Source organism: Budorcas taxicolor, chromosome X (genome assembly GCF_023091745.1).
Source record: "Budorcas taxicolor isolate Tak-1 chromosome X, Takin1.1, whole genome shotgun sequence".
Classification (NCBI taxonomy): domain Eukaryota; kingdom Metazoa; phylum Chordata; class Mammalia; order Artiodactyla; family Bovidae; genus Budorcas; species Budorcas taxicolor.
In genome coordinates, this window is record NC_068935.1 from 93,382,517 (window position 1) to 93,404,291 (window position 21,775).

The window sequence follows — 21,775 nt, forward strand, 5'->3', positions numbered from 1 at the left end:
TATGTCAAGAAATACATCAAGTCACAGCAACTTTGATTTGAACAATGTAGTTTCAAACAATCCGCTTGAATCCTACCAAGATTTTATAAAAAATTCTTATTTGATAGGGATTGCATTGAATCCCTAGGTTGCTTTGGGTCATTTTTAAAACATTGATTTTTCCAGTCCAAGAACATGGTATATGTCTCCATCTGTTTGTGTTGTTTTTTATTTCTTTCATCAGTATGTTATAGTTTTCTGTATATAGATCTTTTACTTCTTTAGGTAGGTTTATATTATGTATTTTATTATTTTTGTTGCAATGGTATATGAGATTCTCCCCCTTAATTTTTCTTTCTGATGTTTTGTTGTGAGTGTGCAGGAATGCAAGCGATTTCTGTGTATTAACTTTGTATTCTGCAACTTTACTAAATTCATTGATTAGCTCTAATAGTTTTCTAGTGGCCTCTTTAGGATTTTCTATGTATTATACAACATGTCATCTGGAAACAGTGACTGTTTTACTTCTTCTTTTAGAATTCAGATACCTTTTATTTCTTTTTCTTCTCTGATTGAAATGGCCAGGGCTTCCAAAACTATGCTGAATAATAGCGGCCAGAGTGGACATCCGTGTCTTGCTCCTGATCCTAGAGGAAACACTTACAGTTTTTTCACCATTGAGAATAATGTTTGCTGTGGGTTTGTCATATATGATATTTATTATGTTGAGATAGGTTCCCTCTACACCCCATTTCCAGAGAAGGCAGTGGCACTCCACTCCAGTACTCTTGCCTAGAAAATCCCATGGACGGAGGAGCCTGGTGGGCTGCAGTCCATGGGATCATGAAGATTCGGACACGACTGAGTGACTTCACTTTTACTTTTCACTTCCATGCACTGGAGAAGGAAATGGCAACCCATTCCAGTGTTCTTGCCTGGAGAATCCCAGGAACGGCGGAGCTTGGTGGGCTGCCATCCATGGGGTCGCACAGAGTCGGACATGACTGAAGTGACTTAGCAGCAGCAGCAGCAGCATGCCCCATTTCTGGAGAATCTTTATCATAAATCTGTGTTGAATTTTGTCAAAAGCTTTTTTAGCCTGTATTGAGATGATAATATGTTTTTTATTCTTCAGTCTGCTAATATGGTGTGTCACATTAATTGATTTGCACATAATTGTTGCATCTCTGGGATGAATACCACTTGATCATGGTGTATGACCCTTTTAATGTGCTGCCGGATTCAGTAACCTAGTTTTTCATTGACGACTTTTGTATTTATGTTCATCAGTGATATTGGCCAGTAATTATTTTGTGTATGATCATCTATTTCTGTTTTTGGTATTAGAGTGATAGTGGCCTATTAGAATGAGCATAGTAGTGTTCCTTCCTCTGCAATTCTCTGGAAGAGTTTCAGAATGGTAGGTGTTAACTCTTCTCTAAATGTTTGATATAATTCACCCGTGAAGCCATCTGGTCCTGGACTTTGGTTTGTTGGAAGACTTAATCGCAGTTTCAATTTCAGTACTAGTGATTAATCTGTTAATATTTTCTATTTATTCCTGTTTCAGTCTTGGAAGTTTGTACCTTTGTACGAATTTGTCAATTTCTTCTAGGAGGTCCATTTTATTAGTGTATAGTTGCTTGTGGTGGTCTCTTATGATCTTTTCTATTTCTGTGCTGTCCATTTTAACTTCTCCTTTTTCATTTCTAATTTTATTAATTTGAGTCCTCTCTCCTTTTTTTTTTTCTTGATGAGTCTGGCTAAAGATTTATCAATTTTGTTTATCTTCTCAAGGTATCTGCTTTTACTTTCATTGATATGACTATTGTAATCTATATTTCATTTATTTCTGCCCTGATCTGTATTATTTATTTCCTACTACTAACTTTGGGTTTTGCTTGTTCTTCTTTCTCTAGTTGCTTTAAGTGTAAGGTTACATGCTTATTGAGACTTTTTGTTTCTTGAGGGAGAGATTATATTGCTACATACTTCCCTCTTAGCACTGCTTTTGTTATATCCAATAGGTTTTGGATCATCATGTTTTCATTGGCATTTGTCTCTAGGTACTTTTTGATTTCCTCTTCAATTTCTTCACTGATCCATTGGTTATTTAGTAACATATTGTTTAGCCTTCATGTGTTTGTGTGTTTTACAGCTTTTTTTTTTTCCTATACTTGATTTCTAATCTCAAAGCACTGTGGTCAGAATAGATGTTTGATATGATTTTAATTTTCTTAAATGTACCAAGGCTTGATGTGTGGCCCAAGATTCTCTATCCTGGAGAATGTTTTGTGTGCACTTGAGAAAAAGGTGTATTCTGCTGCTTCAGATGGAATGTCCTATCAGTATCAATTAAATCTATCTAGTCTAATGTGTCAAGTAAGGCTTGTGTTTCCTTACTAATTTTTTGTCTGGATGAGCTGTCCACTGGTGTTAGTGAGGTGTTAAAGTTCTCCACTCTTATTGTGTTAGTGTCTCTTTTATGGTTGTTGTATTTGCCTTATGAACTGAAGTACTCCTATGTTGGGTGCATATATATTTACAATTGTTATATCTTCTTGGATGGAGCCCTTGAATATTATGTAGTGTCCTTCCTTATCTCTTGTAATAGCCTTTATTTTAAAGTCTATTTTGTCTGATATGAGTATTGCTACTCTGGCTTCCTTCTGATTTCCATTTGCATAGAAAATCTTTTTCCATCCCCTCACTTTAAATCTGTGTGTTTCCCTAGGTCTGAAGTAGTTCTCTTGTAGACAGTATATGTGTGAGTCTTCTTTTTGTATCAGTTAGGCCAGTCTATGTCTTTCGGTTGGAGCATTTAACCTATTTGCATTTCAGGTAATTATTGATATGCATGTTCTTATTGCCATTTTCTTATTTGGGGGTTATTTATATAGGTCTTTTTTTCCTCCCTTTCTCTTCTGTTCGTTGTGTTCTGATGATCTTGGGTTGCTTTTTCTCTTTTTGTGAGTGTATTTATTGTAATTTTTTGGCTTGCATTTCCCATGATGTTTTGATATTGTAGGCTTTATATATACAAGGTTGTTTTAAGTTGCTGGTCTCTTAATTTCAAATGCAATTCCCATTTCCTGTATTTGTACTCTCCTCTTCTCATGGTTGTTGGTTTTGATATCATATTTGTGTATGAATTATTTCCTGCTGTTAGTGTATGTTTGCCTTTACCAGTGAGCTTTCCCATTTGTGACTTTCTTGTTTCTATTTGTGGCTTTATTTTTTCTCATGCCTAGAGAAGTTCCTTTAGCATTTGTTGTAAAGCTGGTTTGAATTTGGTGCTGAATTCATTTAGCTTTAGCTTGTCTGTAAAGCTTTTGATTTCTCTGTCAAATCTGTGTGAGAGCCTTGCTGGGTAGAGTATTCTTGGCTGTAGGTTTTCCCCCTTCATCACTTCAAATATATCCTGCCACTCCCTTCTGGCCTGCAGAGTTTCTGCTGAAAAAATAAGCTGATAACCTTATAGGGATTCTGTTGTATGTTTTGCTGTTATTGTTGCATTTCCTTGTTGCTTTTAAATATTTTTTCTTTGTATTTAATTTTTATTAATTTGATTAATATGTTTTTCAGTATGCTCCTCCTCGGGTTTATCCTGTATGGGACTCCATGTGCCTCCTGGACATGGATGACTGTTCCTTTTCCCATGTTAGGGAAGTTTTCAACTATAATCTCTTCAAATATTTTCTCAGGCCCTTTCCTTTTCACTTCTTCTTCTGGGGCTCCTGTAATTCACATGTCTGTGTGATTAAAGTTGTTCCATACATCTCTGAGACTGTACTCATTTCTTTTCATTCTTTTTTCTTTATTCTGTTCTATGGCAGTGATTTCTACCTTTCTGTCTTCCAGCTCACTGATCCATTTTTCTGCCTCAGTTATTCTGTTATTGATTCCTTCTAGTGTATTTTTCATTTTAGTTGTTGTATTACTTATTTCTGTTTGCTTATTCTTTAGTTCTTCTAGGTCTTTGTTAAATACATCTTACATCTTCTCAATCTGTGCCTCCATTCTTTTCCTGAGATCTTGGATCATCTTTACTATCATTGTTCTGAATTCTTTTTCAGGTAGATTGCCTATCTTCTCTTCATTCAGTTGTTCTTGTAGGTTTTTATCTTGCTGCTTGGTCTGCAATTTACTTCTTTTCATCTTATTTTGTCTAACTTACTCTTGTTTTGTCTAACTTACTCACAGACTGGAAGATCATGGTTCCTCTTGCTTCTAGTGTCTGCCCCCTGGTGGGTAAGGTGGGTCCAGAAGCTTGTGCTGCTATTCCCTTGATAAGGGGTTTGACTGGTGTTTTGCGGACTAGAGCCTGACCTGGATATTGAACAGCTCTTCCCCTTTGCTCTGTGCTTGTCACTGCCCTGTCAGGAGTGAGGTCAGCTCCCCAATTGTTGGAGTAGATAGCCCCAGATCTATTCCTTAGCTGTGTTTCTGATCTGTGCTGCAAGGTAAGTGGGATTTAAACACTCCTACTGGGAAAGAAGCCATTGAGCATTCCTCCTCTGGAGCTGTTCACCTGTGAACGTGCTTTGTTTTGTCCCCTTTCGCCCACTGTGTGGACTCACAAAACACACTGCTCTTGGTCCCACCTTAACTGTAGGTATGCTAGCAACCGGCCCTGGTGACTCTCAGGCATTGTCTTCACATTTACTAGTGTGGATCCACTGCTGTCAGGTTCCAGGACTTCAGTAGTCATACACCTGGACCCTCTTTGAGTGTTGTGGGGGCAGTTCAGACTCTGGCCTGGCCAAAATTCTGTTTATATGTGCCCATTAAGCCCACAGAAACTAGAACAAGATCCATCCCAGTTGCAGGAACACTTACTGACCTTTTTGGATGTTTTGCAGACACTGAATTTAAGAAGCCATCAGTGGAGGTGTAATTCTGTGGTTTGTGCAGTTGCAAGGAGGGTTTTCAGCTCTTCTTCTCAGTCATATGGCCCCTGGGTTTCAGCTGTGGCTTCAGCCCCAACTCTGTATGTGTTCCTTCCACCAGAGTCTGCTCCAGAGTTTGGCATAGCACATGATCCCATCAAGAAGGAAGGAGCCAGAGCAGTCAGTGATTGTGGTGAGTATGTTGCCCAGGCAGAAGGTGAGAGGAATGTAGGAGAGGTGATAGTAGGGACACATGTTCTGGCACAGGGGAAGCCCTCTGTAGTGACTGTGGAGACAGGGGCTGGCACATTATGAGAGAGGCTGCAGTAGTGGCCCCGCCCCCTGCACATCACTCAACAATTGTGCTTCCCCTCTGTGGCAGTCTAGGTTTCTGCCATGAACACTCCTGTTTGCACAGCTCCTCATTTCCAACCCCTCAGGCTGTCTCTTCACAATCAACAGCAGGCCCTTTTCTGGGTCCACCCTCCTAACCTCAAGTTCCAGCACCTTGTCCCCATGCTTACCAGCGGACACCCATCTCAGACTGAGGTGTGTAGGGCCATAGCATGGACCATCTGTGTAAGTGTCACTGTGCCTGCCTGCAACTAACCAGCCACTGGGCTCTCTTCTGAGCCTCCCGAAGCTCCCACTCTGTCCCAGTTGCTTTCTTCGCTAGTGAGGGGTATCTCCCCAGATGTGAGAGTCTCTTCTTACCCACAGTACCCCACCAGAGACACAGGTCCTGTCCTGCTTCCTCTCTCTTCCTTTTACTTTATTCTTTCTTTGATGCTATCTGATTACCTGGGGACCCTGCTCATCCTATCAGGTGTCCAAGTTCCTCTGCCACTGTTTAGCAGGTGTTTGATGAGAATTTTTCCATTCGTAGATCTATTCTTGATGTATTTGCAGGTAGAGATAAACTCTACTGTTTGGAAAGTCCTCCAGTATGGCCATTTTAATAATACAAAATATTCCAATCCAAGAGCACAGGATATATTTCCATTTCACTACATCTTCTTCAACTTCCTTCATCGCAGTGTAATGGTTTTCAGAGTACAGGTTGTCCACTTCCTTGGATAAATTTATTCCTAGGTATTTTATTCTTTTTGATGTGATTTTAAATGGAATATTTTATGTTCTCTTTCTGATATTTTATTATTGTGTATAGAAATGCAACTGATTCCTACATATTATTAATCCTACATCCTCAATGCTACTAAATTCACATATCAGTCCCAATAGTTTGGGGAGGAGACTTTAGGGTTTTCCATATAAAGCACCAGGCTTCCCAGGTGGTGCTAGTGGTAAAGAATCTGATGCAGGAGACATCAGAGACCTGGGTTTGATCCCTGGGTCGAGAAGATTCCCTGGAATAGGAAATGACAACCGACTCCAGGATTCTTGCCTGAAAAGCCCCATGGACAGAGGGGACTGGAGGGCTATTGTCCATGGGGTTGCAAATAGTCAGACATGACTGAGCCCAAGCATATAAAGTACCAAATCATGTGCTATGGTTTTTCCAGTAGTCATATATGGATGTGAGAGTTGGACCATAAACAAGTCTGAGTGCTGAAGCGTTGATGATATTGAACTGTGGTGTTAGAGAAGACTCTTGAGAGTCACTTGGAATGCAAGGAGATCAAGCCAGTCAATCCTAAAGAAAATCAGTCCTGAATATTCATTGGAAGGACTGATACTGAAGCTGAAGCTCCAATACTTTGGCCACCTGATGTGAAGAGCTAACTAATTGGGAAAGACCCTGATGTAGGGAAAGATAGAAGGCAAGAGGAGAAGGGGACAACAGAGGATGAGATGGTTGGATTGCATCAATGACTCAATGGACATGAGTTTGAGCAAGCTCTGGGAGATGGTGAAGGACAGGGAAGCCTGGAATGCTGCAGTTCATGGGGTCGCAAAGGGCCGAACACGACCGAGTGACTGAACAAATGTGCAAATACAGAAGCAGCAGGCTTTCTCCAAAAATAGGGATAGGACTCCTTTTTCTGCTGTGAGGAGGCCTAATCCTCTTCTGTTTTGGAGGACCACGGCTGCCAGGGAATCTAGCTGGTTTTGGATAGTGATAAGGCTGTTAGCTATTTATTCTAGGCTGTCAGTGAGGTCTTTAGAAAGGCTTTGATGGTAATTTAGAGAGGTTGTGAGTCCTGCAGTCCCTGCCCCAATCCCAGCCACTATTCCTAAACTGATTAATAGAGGAATGAATTGAATTGCCTGCCTGGGTAGGTTATGAGTTAGTGGGATAGGAAGGGCCGGATTGGAGCAATAGAAATATCCAGGGTCAGATATCTGGGGCCAGAAGTATCTGGGGCCAGGTATGGTGGTACAGTTCCTAGTTGGGGGTAAGAACTGCTCATAGAGTTTTGTCTGGAAAAACAGAAAGGAGCCTGTTGTTGTAGACAGACGTCAGAGGTGGTGGGTCCTCCTATAGCTGGTCCTTTACGAGTAGAAGTGAGATCTGCAAGGAGGGAGGTCAGTATCTTGTCGGGATTGTGAATTTGATCAGTTGAACATAAATAATGTATGTATGATAAAAAGAGAGGTTCTCCTCTATATGTGTGATAAAGCGACGTGTTTATGTGAGTTCATTTACCTGTGAAAATGGGGAGTGCCGATCCTCCAGGCAAGGAGATGGATAAGCAAATCCAACAATCACTGGCCAGGGTCGGGTTTGAGGTATTGAGTAAATTATGAGTCAAATTTAGAGTTCTGAATAGGTAGGCAAGGTTTGGGGCAGGGTGAGTTATAGGCAGGATATTAATGTGAAGTTTGGACTGTAAAAGAAGAGGAAGTAAGAGTGAAATCACAATGAGATGTCTCATGTCTAAGGGGAGAAAATGATAAAAATAAGAATCCAGGTGTAGAAATCAATTTGGGTTGGTGTGAACTCTATGAAATCTCCCTGGAGTCAAAGATCAGTTATAAATAGTCAAGGATTAAAGGGAAATCAGCAACAGTGGTGTTTCCAGGAAAGCTAAGGGCTTGTGTTACTATGTGAAGGAGAGTAGATAATGAATTCATCTAGGCTGATCACAGTAAGAGGAAGGCCATGCCCCCCAAAACAAGAACTATAGAGAAGTAGGTGAAACAGAGGGAAAGCTTTTGAATTGATAGTCCACTCAGGGGGAGACACAGAGTAAAGTCCTATTGTGAATAAGGTAAGTAGGGGAAATCCCAGTCCGATTAGGAACCAATACATCTGTTTTTGTTTTATTTATCGATATTTTGTTTTTGGCTGTTCTGTTTCTTCAGGAACTCAATCCAGTCGAAGCCTGGAGGGTCCCAGAACAGTGCTGGTGTAGCGAGGAGTGTCTGAGTGAGGAATGGTTTTTGGCAGAGATGAAGAGTCTCCTCAGGCCCGCTTTAATCTAGAGATATGAAACCAAGAGGAATGGCCTGCTAGTTTAGCATCTGATGATACGGTTAGAATGACCTCAAACGGACCAGTCCACTGAGGCTGAAGGTCCTTGTGGTGTAAGGTTTTAAGCAGGACTCAATCCCCGGGTTATGAGTGTTAAGTCAGCTGAATTCGTTTGATGAGGCTTTGGGAGAGAGAGCGATCTGCATGTTTTCTCATGTGGTGTCTAATAAGGTTAAGGGTGGGAAGATAATCTCCCAGCAAGGGGCTGGCAGTAGGGAACTCACCTAAGAGAAAAGGGCGTCCATACATGAGTTCAAAAGTGAAAGTGAAGTGAAGTCGCTCAGTCGTGTCCGACTCTTTGTGACCCCGTGGACCGTATGTAGCCTACTAGGCTCCTCCGTCTGCGGGATTTTCGAGGCAAGAATGCTGGAGTGGGCTGCCATTTCCTTCTCCAGGGGATCTTCCCGACCCAGGGATCGAACCCAGGACTCCTGCATTGTAGGCAGACGCTTTACCGTCTGAGCCACCAGGGAAATGTTCAAAAGGACTGAGGAAAGATGGGGCCCCTGGAGTAGCCCTAATGCGAGCCAAAGCCATGGGAAGGAGTTCGGTCCACGGCCTTTGTAGTTCTAGAGAGCGTTTGGTTAGGTGCATTTTGAGAACAGAGTTTGCCTTTTCTACTTTTCCTGAGGATTGGGGTCTGTATGGAATATGTAGTTTCCAGGTTATGCCAAGGGATGGGTTACCTGTTCAGTGATTTGGGAGATAAAAGCTGGCCCATTGTCCATTATCGGATTGGAGAGAGAGTGGGAGGCCAAAGCGAGGGATGATTTCTCCTATGAGAAACTGTGCTACCTCTGAGGCAATTTCTGATCTCATAGGGAAAGCCTCAATGCACCCTGAAAAAGTGTCTACTAGAGTGAGCATGAGTTTTATTTTTCGTTTTGGAGGCACGACGAAATTGACTTCACTCACTCAGTGAAGTTAATTTGGCAGTACTCTCCTGGGATATGTCCTCGAGCCTGATGTGTTGGGAAAGAGGGGATAGGCTTTAGGGCTCCCTGTGGTGAAACTGAGGAGCAGATAATGCAAGAGTGAGTGATTTGTTGTAGGAGTGAAAGAAGGTTAGGATAGGTGATAAGAGGTCTTAAGAGATGATAAAGAAGTTTAGTGCCTACTTGTAGGGCCTAATGAATGTCTGTAAGAACCTGGGAGGCCTGAGATTGGGGAAGGACATCAGTTCAGTTCAGTTCAATTGCTGAGTCGTGTCCGACTCTTTGCGACCCCATGAATCGCAGCACGCCAGGCCTCCCCGTCCGTCACCAACTCCCGGAGTTCACTCAAACTCATGTCCATCGAGTCGGTGATGCCATCCAGCCATCTCATCCTCTGTCGTCCCCTTCTCCTCCTGCCCCCAATCCCTCCCAGCATCAGAGACTTTTCCAATGAGTCAACTCTTCGCATGAGGTGGCCAAAGTATTGGAGTTTCAGCTTTAGTATCAGTCCTTCCAATGAACACCCAGGACTGATCTCCTTTAGAATGGACTGGTTGGATCTCCTTGCAGTCCAAGGGACTCTCAAGAGTCTTCTCCAACACCACAGTTCAAAAGCATCAATTCTTCGGCGCTCAGCTTTCTTCACAGTCCAACTCTCACATCCATACACGAACACTGGGAAAACCATAGCCTTGACTAGAGGGACCTTTGTCGGCAAAGTAATGTCTCTGCTTGTGAATATGCTATCTAGGTTGGTCATAACTTTCCTTCCAAGGAGTAAGCGTCTTTTAATTTCATGGCTGCAGTCACCATCTGCCGTGATTTTGGAGCCCCCCAAAATAAAGTCTGACACTGTTTCCACTGTTTCCCCATCTATTTGCCATGAAGTGATGGGACCAGATGCCATGATCTTCGTTTTCTGAATGCTGAGCTTTAAGCCAACTTTTTCACTCTCCTCTTTCACTTTCATCAAGAGGCTTTTTAGTTCCTCTTCACTTTCTGCCATAAGGGTGGTGTCATCTGCATATCTGAGGTTATGGATATTTTTCCCGGCAATCTTGATTCCAGCTTTGGACATAGCGGCCCTGTTTTTGTAACCAGTCTCCTTGTGGTTGTGGTCCCTCTTGTAACAATCGTGTTTTTCTTTGGGGAGGTAAAGTGGCTTTATGTTAGGGATTACTATAAGTTGTTGAGCTGGTGATCAGAGTGAGGCTTGTTTTGCTTCTCTGTCTGCGGGGCATTGTTGCCCCATGAAATGGGATCTGAGGCCACCTGGTGACCTCAGCAATGTGTGATGCCTACTTCAACTGGCACGTTAGCTGCTTTTAAAAGTTGGAATATAGGTGGAGCGTTAGTTACGGGAGAGCCTTTAGTAGATAGGAGCCCTCGTTCCTTCCAAATGGCAGCATGTGAGTGGATGATGTGAAAATTTAGAATATTTAGAATCAGTGTTTATGTTTGCTCTCTTGTTAGCTGCAAGGATAAGGGCTCTAGTTAGTGCAATAAATTCTGCCTTTTGAGAAGAGGTTCCCGAGGGGAGAGGTTGGGATTCAATAATTTCAGTGTCAGAGACAATTGCATATCCAGCAGCATTTTTTTCCTTCTGATGTCATGGAGGAGCTGCCATCGAAATACCAAGTAAAATCAGAATTGACTGCAAAAAATAAGAATAAAGCTTATTTCCTGATCCCCCAACCCTCCAAAAAAATTAAAGCGGTTCAGGAAATGTGGGAGAAATGGGGCATCAGGTCTTCTAATGCCTCTTTGCAGGTATGGATAGGGGGCTCAGAAGAATTAAGGATAAGGGTGGCAGGGTTGAGAGTAGGACAGCATTCCGAGGAGAACTCGGGAGATTTGAGAAGGGTGACATGAATTAGTTGGATGTGTGAAGGAGATAGAAGGGTCATGGATTTGTGAGAAAGTAAGTCCTTAAAGTCGTGTGGTGAACAAATGACAGTGGGTGCTCCAAAAATAAGTTTTTCACTTTCTTGAGCGAGGAGTGCAGCTGCTGCCAGAGCACGTAGGCAGGCTGGCCATCTTTAAATTGTGGTATCTAATTGCTTTGATAGATAAGCGACAGGGGTGAAAGAGGGGCCCTGATTTTGTCCCAAAACTCCTAGGGCAATTTTGTGTCTCTCAGTAACGTAGAGGACAAAGGGGGGAGAAAGGTCAGGAAGTGTTAGAGCTGGGGCTGAGAGAATGGCTTGCTTAAGGGTGTTAAAGGCTGAACAGATATTTGATTTTAGCTCTAGGGGTTCTGAAAGATCTCCTCAGGTGGCTTGATATAGGGGTTGCACCAAGAGAGCAAAATTAGGAATCCAGAGGCTTGGATGTCCAGCCAACCCCAAGAAGGACAGTATCTCTGTTTTTGATGTAGGGTGTGGTAGGGTGCATATAAAGGACTTTCCACCAACAGTAATATATCTTTTTGTTGGTGTTATAAGGATTCCAAGATAGGGGACTCTAGGAAGAGAGAGCTGAACTTTGGCGGGAGATACTTGATAGCCTCGATCAGCTAGAAAATTGAGGAGTTGTTTAGTGTGTTGTTGAGAGTGTGTAAGTGAAGGACTACACAAAGGAGGAGATCATCCACATATTGGAGGACAGTACTCAGAGTAAGGTCAAGAGAAGTTAGGTCTGATGCTAGGGGTTGGCCAAAGAAATAAGGGCTATCATGAAAGCCTTGGGGGAGGACGGTCCATGTCAGCTGTTGGGAGTGATGATTGTCTGGATCAGTCCAGGTAAAGGCAAAGAGGTCTTGAGAGTCTGTGTGTAAAGGATAGCAAAGAAGGCATTTTTGAGATCTAGAACAGTGAAGTGGGTATTGGAAGAGGGAATGAGGGAGAGGAGAGTATAGGGATTTGGAACTACTGGGTGTGTATGGGGATAACAGCCACACTGTTAAGTCTCAGGACCTGGACCAGGTGATAGGAGCCATTTGGGTTTTTGACAGGTAGGATAGGGGTGTTATAGGGAGAGTGAGTTGGGTGCAAGAGGCCCTGACGTAGGAGTTTAGTGACGATAGGCTTTAACCCTTGTTGATGTTTTTGGGAGATGGGGTATTGTGGTTGATTGGGGGATTTAGACGGGTCTTTGAGACAGATATGAATTGGAGCATGGTGAGAGGCAACAGATGAGTTATCTGTATCCCAAACCATGGGGTTTAGGGATGAGGAGGGCAATGGGGCAGGGGAAGAGAAGGTGGGGTTGAGGAGCGGTAGCCAGGCTAGATCAGAGGGTGGGCTTGGGATAGTAATAGAAGCTTCAGATTTTGAGAGAAGGTCTCTCCCAAGGATAGGAGTGGGGCATTTGGGGAGTATGAGAAAAGAATGGGAAAATAGGGTATTTTGAAGTGTGCAAGGCAGAGGCTCAGTTATTCGTGGTGTAGATATTAAACCGTCAACCCCCATAACAGAGACCTGAGAGAACTTGGTTTTCCAGAGTAGGCAGGCATAGCCGAGTAAGTGGCTCCCACGTCAATGAGAAAGGAGATCGGCTTACCTGCCACTGTAAGAGTTAAGTTCCCTTAGTCTCTGTAGAGGTGGTGAGAGTGGGGGCCTGGGGCCCTGGGGCCCTGGGCACCTTCAGTCTTCAGCAGAGCGTCCGAGGAGGCTGGGCAGAGCTGGGTCAGAGGACTCCTGCTCAGGACCAGGAAGGGATGTCTGGATCCCTAGAGGGGGATTTGGGCAGTCGACCTTCCAATGTCCCTTTATGCCACAGGTGGGACATGGACCTGGAGGGGGCCTTGACTTTAGGCATGAGCAGGCCCAGTGGCCTTCTTTGCCACATTTGAAGCAGGGCCCATATGGCTTCCTTCCTTCCTTCCTTCCTTCCTTCCTTCCTTTAGCCATGTAAGGCAGTGGCTAAGAGGTGGTATTTGGTGTGATCCTGTTGGGCCTTCTCTAGCTTTGCCTCTTCTTATGTAAAAGGTCTCATTGAGGGGTTTGAGGGCCTTCTTCTGCCTTTTTTAGTTTCCTTCAGATATCTGGGGATGACTGGGAGATAAAATGTGTGTTAAGGACAATGGTGCCCTCTGCTGAAGTGGGGGTCTAATTTTGTATGTTTTTGTAGGGCTTCCGTTAACCTGTCTAGAAATTGTTTTCATCTAGTCTTTGAGTTATTTCCCAGAGCTCATCAAAGTTGACAGCTTTATGCCCTGCCTTTTGAAGGCCCACAATGAGGCAAGCAACCTTATGATTACAGGCTGCAGGTCTCTCTGCCTGATAATCCCAGCTGGGATCACCTGGGGGGACAGCCATTGCCCCTAGAGGCTTAGTGTTCTTTGTCCTGTGTATCTCATCAGCATGCACCTGAGAGGCTTGCCATACTCAGGGTCTGAGGAGAAGGAGCCAAGATGCTTTTCAGCCTGAGATAGATCGGTGAGGGAGAATGGGACATGAACCCGAATAATTAATGCCTTCTGCTCCAGCTACTTCCCATAAAGAGAGGAGTGGAGCAGGGAAAGGAGCAGGGTCCTGTGGTGAAGTTTCCTGTTTTAAAGTTGTTCAGGACTGGGTACGGGGAGGGGATTTAGGGAGGTCGGGGGTAAAGCCTTGGGACCCTCGGGGTAGAGGGTGGGTCTGAGGTCTCATATCTTGCCTCCGGCACAGGCAGGGGAGGGGGGTTGAGAGCTGCGCGGTGGCAGTGTCCTGCACTTGAGAAGGGGGGCGGGGAGAGGGAGGAGGGGACGTAGGTGGAGGTTGTGGAACTGGATCTGGAGCGGCTGTAATGGGATTGGGAGCGACAGCGGGTGGGCTATGGTCAGAAGGGTCAAGGAAGAAGAAGAAAAATCTGAACAGGGATCAGGAGACATTGTATTAGGAAGATGTGGCCCAGAGTGGGCTGAGTATTTGAGAAGTAGAACAGGATTCTCAGAGGGAGGGTCGAGAGCAAAGAGCGAAGAAAGCCTGAACATAAGGGATTTCTAACCACTTGCTGTTCAGGCAGCAGAAGTTACCGAGGTCCCATAGAGTATTATAATCGAGAGTTCCGTTTTCTGGCCATTGGGACCTATTATCAAGTCTGTATTGCGGCCAGACAGCGTTAGAATAGTAAATAAGTCTTTTTGGTCTTATCACCACTTGGAAGCGCAAGTCTTTTAGGTTTCAGAGAAGGCATCCTAGAGGAGTAGATTTTGAGGGCTGGGATTGAGAATTTCCCATTGCAGCTGAATAGGGAGGTTAGACAAGGGCGAGAGAAAGTGAGGAGAAAGGTCCAAGAGAAAAGGCGTCCCCGGTCTCAGGGCTTTCTCAGAGAGTAATAATAGTCTGCTTTGAAATGGGCATCCCCTATTTCAAAGTCAGATGGGGCACAAGGCTGAGGGCCCGAGGGCCATTGGGCCGTGGGGATCTTCCTGCCTAGCGTTAGGACTTGGAAACTAGGCGAGAGAGAGAGAGAGAGAGAGAGAGAGAGAGAGAGAGAGAGAGAGAGAGAGAGAGAGAGAGAGAGAGAGAGAGAGAATCCGAGGGAATGGGATTTCTCTCACCCTTGTAATCAATGGATAAAATGTGGGCCAGTATGTGGATGTCAGTCCAGCTAGGCAAGTGGAGAGTCCCATCCCCATCCCGGAGCTCGCTTCAGTTTCTTGGCAAGATCCAAGGGAGGGGACCACTGGAGGTGGAGGAGCCCACCCAGTTGCGGTGGATCTTCCCTTCCGGGTTTCAGCACCATAATGTAAGGCGAGTGCAGAGAAAAAGAGAGCAAGCCAGGCAGTCATGCAAGAAAAGGGAAATTTATTAGAGGGAAAAGAGAGGGTGACTGGCCTTTAAGGAGAACCAGCGTCCTCCCTTCCTGACAGGGTCTTTCTTATACCCCACCAATGACAAATTCTCTGAAAGGATGGTTAATTTTTAGCCTGTAGTTGAGTCCTGTGGTCACATAGCCGGAGGTCTGAAATCTGATGGTCTCGCAGATTTGAGAAGATAGGGTGCCAGTGAGAAAACAGAATGTCTGTCATTTGGGCAATTTGGTCAGTCTCAAGGATCACTGTGATTTTATTCTTTGTTTGTGAGGTCAATATAATGAGCCATCTTAACAATGAGACCCCATGTAGGCCCTATCAAATATGCTTGTGTACAGCCTCATACATCTCACTAGGATGATTAGGATCTGTCCCAGGAGCTATCCGTTCATGTATTGTCCTGGAAATGCCATAGTCATAGCCTCCAAGTCACCCTCCTGTCCAGCCGGCCAAATACCTTTCTGGAGGGGTGACAGAACTGATGTCTGTCACAAGGAAGGAAAAGCTTGAGCCGCTCCAGTGGTTAAGAGAGAAGATGGAGGAAGAGGAGGCAGAGGAAATCCGTTTTCCCTAAACAAAGACGCAGAAGGAACAGCAGCTTTAAGAGCCTCCTGCATTTTTTGCTCTACCCCCTCGGGCTCTGTATATTCAGGTCCTCCCTTTGATGGGGTTTCACATTCAACTTCACTCTCTTCTGAGCTTTCCGGGCTCTGAAGAGGTTCTAAAACGGATTTTATCAGTGCCCAAGTTGACCAGATAGATACAGGCAAAGAAGTTTCTCTAATTCACTACCTACCTTCTCCCATGTTCCTAAAGCTAAAGTACCAAGAGAAGGGAACCATGAGCAACGTTTCTCAACGGTTTGTAAAAGCTCCAGTAGCTGGCCCTCACTTATATTTGTTCCCCTCGCTTTTAAAAGCTGCCTTAAGAGGCATATATATGGCCGGTATTGTTCCAAACTTTCCGACTTTCCCATGCTTAACACCGGTTTCAATGCCTGAGAGAGTGTTACTTACCGCAAAAGGGGATTTTCAGAGGCCTCACTCCACTCTTCCTCAGGACCGTGCACCAACATTTCATCTTTAGCTTTGCCCTCTCGGCAATCCTTCACTTTCAAGCCCCACTTTGGGCGCCACTTGCTGCGACCAGCACAGCAGGTAGGGATCGAAAGTGGTTAATGCACAGTTTGGGAAAAAGGAACTAGAGACAGAATTAAAGTTTTAAAAATGGGATTGGGGGACTCAAGACTTCTTGGATCAAGAGCCCTGTTCCTTGGAGCCACATCACTTTTATTTAGTGTCTCAGCATGCAGAAAATATCTGTTGTGCTACGATAAAATCAGCCTCCTGTGTCCCTGGTCACGGCTCCCATTTTACTGATTACTTTGAGCTATCTTTGTTATTTTCTTGTACAAGGAGTATCACCCAGCTGGAGGTCATAGACCCGCTTACCCTTTGGGAAAGCATCTTGGTGTGTGAACAAGCAGCGTTCTGAACTTGTGCTGACCTGGCGTTCCAAGGTCCACACTATGCTTTTCCTTAGCTTAGCAGGACATGACGATCCCTACTAATCAACCCGATGTACTTCTGTTTAGATTATATTGTATTGCTATATTTTGCTTTTATTCTTTTCCCATGGTGTTTTTCTCACGGCTTAGCCAGAGCAACAGGCGGCTGATTATTATCCCCTGCAGAACGAGAAGCTTTTTTCCTTTCCTTGGTGGGAATGTGACCAGCTTCCTAGTACACTTTCTTATCTATTCTTATATTTAGCAATGATAAGAAGAATAATATCTGCTCAGCTCCTCCTCACCCCACACTTCACAGAGCAGTTGCATACACTGCGCCTCATTTACTGTACCTCATTTTGTTGAGTAGGTATTATCTTTGTTACATCCATATTACAGTGGATGCAGTCGATGGTGTTGAGACTCAAAGAAATGAAAGGCTTTGTGCACAGTTACACAGCTCAGTGAAAGTGAGGAAGCCAATCCTTCTGATTCCAAATCCCATTCTTCTCCCATGGGTGGAAGTAGTACAAGCAGCCCCAACCCATAAGGATTGAGAAAGTGGATGATCATAAACTGGAGTGCATAGGGCAAAGTGTGTGTGTGTGTGTGTGTGTGTGTGTGTGTGTGTGTGTATTTTCACCAGAAGAGTGTTTATCAAGGGATGAGAGGCAATTGCCTTAGTGCAATTAGTGATGTTTCTGCAGCCCTGTGGGTTGCTACTCACAGCAAAGCAATTAGTACCAAACCTGATGGCCTGCTGGTTGACTCTCAAGTCCTCCACCACAATGTCTGACCCACCTGAGGCTTACTCTCGCTGTCCCGAGATCTCAGTGGCAGCAAGGTGCACACTCTTGATCACATGGGACAGGAAAAGATAGCCATTTCCTACCTATATCCTTATTAAGAAATGAACACCCTCTACAGTCTTCCAGAGCTGGGGTGGGCTTGGGCGTAGATATGGAGAAGGAACTCAGCTGGCACAGCCAGTCCAGACTTCACTTCTCTGCCTTAGGAGAGAAACGACAGCACAGCAGCTGGATCTGCATCCACCATTTGGTGTCCAAAAGCCACAAACATGACTTCTGGCTGGTGATTCCTCTTTACAATAAAGCAGTACACAATGGCGGTACGGTGGAACAGGAAAGTTACCTGGCATGGTAGAAACGATGCATCCCACCAGTTCTCCCATGGCTTTCTCATCTCCACTTTGGTGCCAACTGCACTTATGGAAAACTGTGTCCAGCCTGCATGTGGAAGCACAGAAGCTGATGTGGATAGACTGTGGGCTATATTGACGAAAACTCTAGCACCGCGGTCTAACTGGGGCCCTGCCCTAGGTACAGCTTCTTCCACTCTCCTGGCATGTCCACTTTTGGAAATTTTCTTAAAACTGATAATTCAGTGGCTTTTCTTTTCTTTTCTTTTTTTTTTTTTTTCTGCCTCAGAATTAGAAGAGAAGGTTCTGATTGGAAGCCTGGCTGAAGAATTTTTGGCATCATGGTTTTCTTGGTGCTTGGGGCCTGGTGCTAGGGTCTGGCCTGGATGGCCTCACTCCCAGCTGCTGAGGTTCTGTACCTAGCCCTGTGAGATTCTTCCGAGAGATGGCAGCGGGCTTTGAGGATATCAGCCACGTGGTGAGGAGAAGGAGGAGCCATTTCTCCTCTACAGGCAGTATGAGATAGATGACCAGGGCCCTGTGTTGAGGCCCTCTGCTGCTGATGATCTTCAGGAGTTTTCACACAATGTATTTCTTAGCTATATGAAGCACAAGCTGGGGTCAAGATGGCCGGGAGAACTATCAATAACCTCAGATAGGCAGATGACATCTGAGAAGGCGAAGAGGAGCTAAAGAGCCTCTTGATGAAAGTGAAAGAAGAGAGTGAAAAAGCTGGCTTAAAACTCAACATTCAAAAAACTAAGATCATAGCATCCGGTCCCATCACTTCATGACAAATAGATGGGGGAACAGTGGAAACAGTGAGAGACTTTATTATTTGGGGCTCCAAAATCACTGCAGATGGTGACTGCAGCCATGAAATTAAAAGATGCTTGCTCCTGGGAAGAAAAGCCATGACCAACCCAGACAGCATATTTAAAAGCAGAGACATTATTTTGCTGACAACGGTCCGTCTAATGAAAGCTATGGTTTTTCCAGTAGACATGTATGTATGCGAGAGTTGGACCATAAAGAAAGCTGAGCACTGCAAAACTGATGATTTTGAACCGTGGTGTTGGAGAAGACTCTTGAGAGTCCCTTGGACTGCAAGGAGATCAAACCAGTCAATCATAAAGGAAATCAACCCTGAATATTCATTGGAAGAACTGATGGCAAAGCTGAAGTGCCAATCCTTTGGACACCTGATGCAAAGGGCCAACTCATTAGAAAAGAGCCTAATGCTGGGAAAGACTGAAGGCAGGAGGAGAAGGGGATGACAGAGGATGAAATGGCTGGATGGCATCAAGACTTGATGGACATGAGTTTGAGCAAGCTCCAGGAGTGGTGATGGACAGGGAAGCCTGGCATGCTGCAGTCCATGAGAATCTAATACATAGATTCTCATAGAATCTCAGCCTACTGTAACAAGTTACTGCAAACCATTGGTGAGAACATCAGGAATATGCATTTTCTCACATTTCTGGAGGCTAGAAGTCTGAAGCAAGGTATTGGCAGGGTCAAGCTCCCTCTGAAGGCTCCAGGGCAGGGTCCTTCCTTGCCTCTTTCTACGCTTTGGTAGTTGCAGCAATCCTTGGTGTTCCTTGGCTAGTGGACATTTCACAGATGAGAATATAGTGTACAGGATTTGAAGAGACAGTTCTATAAATGTTTGAAAGTGGAAATCACAATAAAATATCTGGCCATAAGTGAAAAAAAATAAGACAAAGCACTATATATATAGTCTTCCTACGGTCACTAAGCTTGTTGAAAAAACTATTGACATTTTCAATGATTTTGCTTCTTTACTGCAAACTATAGGAAAAAAGTAAAGGCTAAATGATGAGGACACCTTGTCCATTTATGGACCACCAGTTACGGGTGAGGCACCAATGTAGGATCTGGGGATCCACCCCATCTCGTCAAAGCTATGGTTTTCCAGTAGTCATGTATGGATGTGAGAGTTGGACCATACAGAAAGCTGAGTGCCAAAGAATTGATGCTTTTGAACCGTGGTGTTGGAGAAGACTCTCGAGAGTCCCTTGGACTACAAGGAGATCAAACCAGTCAATTGTAAAGGAAATCAACCCTGAATATTCATTGGAAAGATTGATGCTGAAGCTGAAGCTCCAATACTTTGGCCGCCGGATGTGAAGAACTGACTCATTGGAAAAGACCCCGATGCCGGGAAAGATTGAGGGCAGGAAGAGAAGGGGATGACAGAGGATGAGATAGTTGAATGGCATCGCCAACTTGATGGACATGAGTTTGAGCAAGCTCTGGGAGTTGGTGATGGACAGAGAAGCCTGGCATGCTGCAGTTCATGGGGTCGCAAAAAGTTGGACACGACTGAGTGACTGAACTAACTGATTTCTTAGTTGTAGATCCCAAGCCTCAGACCAAAGGTCAGCATGCCTCAGTCCATGACTGAGGTTTTCTCAGGGACTCTGTCTGATTTTATGGAGCTAGATGGAGGAAGGGGGTGTGGGTGATCCCTTGGGGGTTCTGAGGAAAACTTCACTGTGTTGGGAGCTCGGAGTCACAAGGTAAGATTGGCCAGCCTTCCCTCATCACTCTTCTTTTTCCTCCCAGATAACTATCTTTTGCATTGCATGATGATCTCTCATCCCCTAATCTGACGTATGGGTCGTTTGTACTCCTTCAGCACTCCTTGCACAGCACACTCTGTCTTTTTTTTTTTTAATATAAATTTATTTATTTTAGTTGGAGGTTAATTACTTTACAATATTGTATCACACTCTATCTTCTTTTAGGGGGCGGGATTCTTGAGGTGAATATTTGAAGAGAACAGCAGATATACCTGTTTTCTGCTCACAGCTACTTTCCTAGAGGGTCATGCTGGAGGGGAGGGTGGCCTCAGAGCAGGGAGAGGAAGGAAGCAGGGAAAAGTGAACAGAAGGAGCTGAGAAACAGGCTACCATGTCTCTGGCCTTTGAAGCTATCCAGGCTGGGTATCAGGAACTGGATTCTTCTGTGCCCCAGGGCTCCAGAGAGGGTGTAAGTGCCACCTCCTCATGGTAATGGCTGCTCAGGGCCTGGAAAAGTGTCCCCCACCCTCAGCTTTCCCATCTTAACATTTTTGTGGATGATGATGATGATGATACGTGTGTGTGTATGTGTGTGTGTGTGTGTGTGTGTGTGTGTGTGTGAGACAGAGAGAGAGAATGTTTGTGTGCGTAAAGGTGTTTGTATGTGTGAAAGAACATATGCCTGTGTGTGTGACAGAAGATGAGACGGTTGGATGGCATCATTGACTCAAAGGTCGTGAGTTCGAGCAAACTCCGGGAGATAGTGAAGGACTTAGAAGTGCCGAAGTCCTTGGGCTTACAAAGTGTCAGACACGACTGAGCGACTGAAACAGCAACAGTATGTGTGCTTGTGTCTGTTTGTGAGATAAAAAGAGAGATACACAGAGAGAGAAAGAGAGACATACACACACTCGCGTGCATGCTAAGTCACTTCAGTTGTGTCTGACTCTGTGAGACCTTATAGACTGTAGCCTGCCAGACTCCTCTGTCCATGGGGATTTTCCAGGCAAGAATACCGGAGTGGGTTGCCATGCCCTCCTCCAGGGAGTCTTCACCCACACAGAAACTGAAAGCCTGTTAGATCATTAGCTTCACATCTATGTACTCTAGGCCTGGGGAGACTGAAGAACCAGACTTAGAAATGCATCTTTAACCTTTCTCCTTTCTCAAAATTTGGGTACTTTCGGTATATATAACTTGCTTCTGCTTCGTGTCTGTGTGTGTGTATGTGTGCATGTGCCCACATAGGTGTGTGTTTGTCTTACTGAGGATACTTTCTTCTGGTAATGTGTGTTAGTTGCCAGGTATCTGCACATGTGTACATTTCTGGGTGTCATATCCCCCTGCCCAGAGATTTTCTCTCTTTGTGTGGATATATACATGTGAAGGAGGGAGACTGGGACCTCAAAAGTTGCCTTTGTATTTTTAGATAAACTTGTGGGCATCGAAGTGTATGTGGTGTGCTTCTGGACTGTACATATGGTGAGTGGGCCATGTGTACCAGTGTGTACACCTGGGTGTGTGTTTGCTTGCCTGGGAATGTAAGCACACTCTCAGAAGTGATGATTGGGTTGACGTCCCATC

The 21,775-nt window shown here is 44.5% G+C and overlaps 1 protein-coding gene across 1 annotated transcript in view; it reads left to right on the forward strand.

Annotated features, from left to right (window-relative positions):
* Nucleotides 1-11,785: 11,785 nt before the first annotated feature.
* Nucleotides 11,786-21,775, forward strand: part of LOC128070298 (elongation factor 1-alpha 1-like) — a 427,922-nt gene continuing 417,932 nt past the window's right edge. The window contains exon 1 of the mRNA XM_052663604.1: nucleotides 11,786-11,795. The gene's annotated coding sequence lies outside the window, so the exon portion shown is untranslated. The remainder of the gene's footprint in view (nucleotides 11,796-21,775) is intronic.